We start from the raw sequence: 3,106 nt of genomic DNA on the forward strand, positions 1-3,106 counted from the left end.
AGTTGAAGTGGATCTCCACAAGTACAACCTGCCATGTGCATTTGCATTCCAAAAGCAAATTACTTATATGCACATCTTCAGGGGGAGCCCTTGCAACTTATGAAGACAATTCCTTATCCTTTACAATTTCATAGATTATATTCCCTGTTGAAAACTTCAACTAGTTTGTCATCAATCACCAAAAGGGGGGAGATTGTAAGTGCATCTAGTGCCACCCCTTGTTGGTTTTGGAGTATTGACGACAAACCTAGTTGAGGGACTAATGTGTTTGTGAGAATTGCAGGATAACACAGGTAGAAGTCCCTCTTGATTCGGTTTTCCTACCAGAGATGACCCCTAAAAATGTATGAAGACATTGAAGTCAAAGGTGGTATATGAAGATATTCACATTGAAGACTATGACAAGAGAAGACACCACATGAAGCCTATGGAGCTCGAAGACTTAGATCTTTCGTAGTTCTCTTTCTTCTGTGTTGAGTCATAGGAACCACCGTACTGTTAAGTGGGGTCCAAGAGAACCAGTCAGAATGACTGAAGTGATGCTTAAACAAAACCTATGTCTTCGAGTGAAGACTTTGAGAGCGAATCTTGCCAGAGCCGGGTAAGTCAGCTTTGCTTGAAGCCCAAGTAAAGTTGCCGTGTGAGTTTGAAATCTGACCGTTGGAACACGTGTCAGTTCCTTAGTGACCCAGGGTCATTTCGGACAAATCAGGTCGGGTTGCCAAGTGGCTATAAATAGCCCACCCCCTACAACCATAAACGGTTGGCTGCTCAGATTCAGAGTACGGCTTTTGTCGTTTGAGAGCAACCCACCTCGAAGCCTTTGAGAGAGAATTCCTTGCGAGGATAAAGCCCTAACCACCCAGAGCCAAAGAGAATTAGGCATCATTTAAGTCTTCTTGTCTGTGTGATCTGAAGACTTATTACACTTGAGGACTGTGCATCCTCCAGCCGGTTAGGCGTCGCGTTCTGAGCATCCAAGAGACATTGTGGATTGCCGGTGAACGAAGTCTGTGAAGTTTTGGGAGTCTACCTTGAAGACTTACCAGAGTGATTGGGCGAGGTTTGTGTGACCTTAGCTCAAGGGGAATATGGTGAGGACTGGGTGTCCTGAGCTGCGTGTTCAGGACTGGGTGTCCGGGACTGTGTGTCCTAAGGTTTAAATACCTAGCCGCCCTAACCAGACGTACAGTTGTCACAACAACTGGAACTGGTCCAACAAATCATTGTCTTCAGCGAGTCACTGGTTTCATCTTCCCTTCCCTTTACTTACTGTTACTCCTTGTGAAGTCATTGTATGTTCGCACTATCTTTTGTCTTCACTGAGTGACTACGTGTTCTGTGTGGCTTCACAATATCTTCCTACCTGATCCTTACTACATTGCTGCTATTAGTCATTGTGCTTTCACTCTATTGAATACTTGACTATGGCTTGCCTAGTGTAGTCTACCTTCCGCTGCAGGGTAATAGGTTTATTTCTATCGTTTGTCTTCATAACTTCCACGTTTTGAAGACTTTCATAAAAATCGCCTATTCACCCCCCCTATAGTCGATATAACGCACTTTCAACCATGCCGGAACCTGTCAAGATCCTCACCACGAAGGACAAAGACGGGAAAGAAGAGCAGACTCCGAACCCTCTCCATCCAATCTGGTCCAGAGAAGGGCAGGAGGTACTCAGAAACTTGCTTAATACCCTCACCAAAGAGGTTCTCGTGCAGGTTACCTCCATCGCCACGCCGCACGAGCTCTGGGCAGCTCTTGCCCACATGTTCTCGTCGCAATCTCAAGCCTGCGTCAACAACATCCGAGTTGCTCTCTCCACGGTGCTGAAGGGGACGCAATATGTTGCTGCCTACTTCGCCCACATGAGGGCACTCGCAAATGAGCTTGCGTCCGCTGGAAATCCCATCAATGATGATGAGCTCATCTCCTACATCACCGCTGGCCTCGACATGGAGTACTAGCCCCTCGTCTCCGCCAACGACGTCCGCACCAACACCATCAGCCTCGATGATCTCTACGCTCAGATGAGCAACTTCGATCAGCGCCTCGCCCTCTACAACAACACCTCGGGCGTGGGCTTCAAGTCTTCTGCAAACGTGGTTGCTCGTGGCGGCCGCGGTGGCAGCGGCGGCTCCTCATGCTGCCGCGGACCACCGCGCGGCAAGGGAAAGTTGCCAGCATGAGGAAATAGCAGCGGCGGCAACTCCTCTTGGGGTGGCAGCGGCGGCAGCGAGCGGTCCTTCAACAACAACAAGGGCCGCCTCGGTGGCAGACCTCACGCCAGCCCGACGCGCCGCGATGCCAAATCTGCGGCAAGCTAGGCCATACTGCACGTGATTGCTGGTATCGCTATGAAGACGACGGCGAGTCATCTGAAGATGAGAAGGTTGCAGGCGCGGCAGATGGATCCTACGGCATCGACACGAACTGGTATGTGGACAGTGGCGCAACTAACCACATCACCAGCGAGCTAGAAAAGGTGACAGTTTGTGAGAAGTATTGCGGGCAGGATCAAGTTCACACTGCCAACGGAGAAGGTATGAGCATTAGACACCTTGGTCATTCAGTGCTTAAAACTCCCCATAGAAATATCTGTCTAAGAATTTTTTTGCATGTTCCTAGTGCTTCGAAAAATCTCCTTTCAGTTCATCGCATTGCCATTGACAACCATGTATTCCTTGAGTTTCATCCATTTTTCTTTTTGATCAAGGATTAGGTCACGAAGAAAACCCTGTATCGAGGTAGATGCGTTCGAGGGCTTTACCCGTTGATTCCGGAGCTTAGGAGATTGAATAAACAAGCCTATGGTGTCACCAAAGTCTCTTCAACACGGTGGCATGATAGATTAGGACATGCATCTTTTTCCTTAGTGGAACATTTGCTTAAAAAGTATAAGCTCCCGTTTGTTGGTGAGCGTGATCGTGAGACAATTTGTGATTCATGTCAGTGTGCTAAGAGTCATCAGTTACCTTACCCTGTGTCTATAAGCATTTCTACTAAACCTCTTGAGCTCATATTTTCCGATGTTTGGGGTCCTACCCCTACTTCAGTTGGTAGACACACCTATTACGTAAGTTTTATCGATGACTACAGCAAGTAC

At 47.9% G+C, this 3,106-nt stretch overlaps 1 pseudogene; it reads left to right on the forward strand.

Moving 5' to 3' along the window:
* Positions 1-1,907: 1,907 nt before the first annotated feature.
* On the forward strand, positions 1,908-2,046 carry LOC125526124 (annotated as a pseudogene).
* The last annotated feature ends 1,060 nt before the right edge of the window (positions 2,047-3,106 follow it).

The sequence above is a fragment of the Triticum urartu genome, chromosome 7 (genome assembly GCF_003073215.2).
Source record: "Triticum urartu cultivar G1812 chromosome 7, Tu2.1, whole genome shotgun sequence".
Taxonomy (NCBI): Eukaryota; Viridiplantae; Streptophyta; class Magnoliopsida; order Poales; family Poaceae; genus Triticum; species Triticum urartu.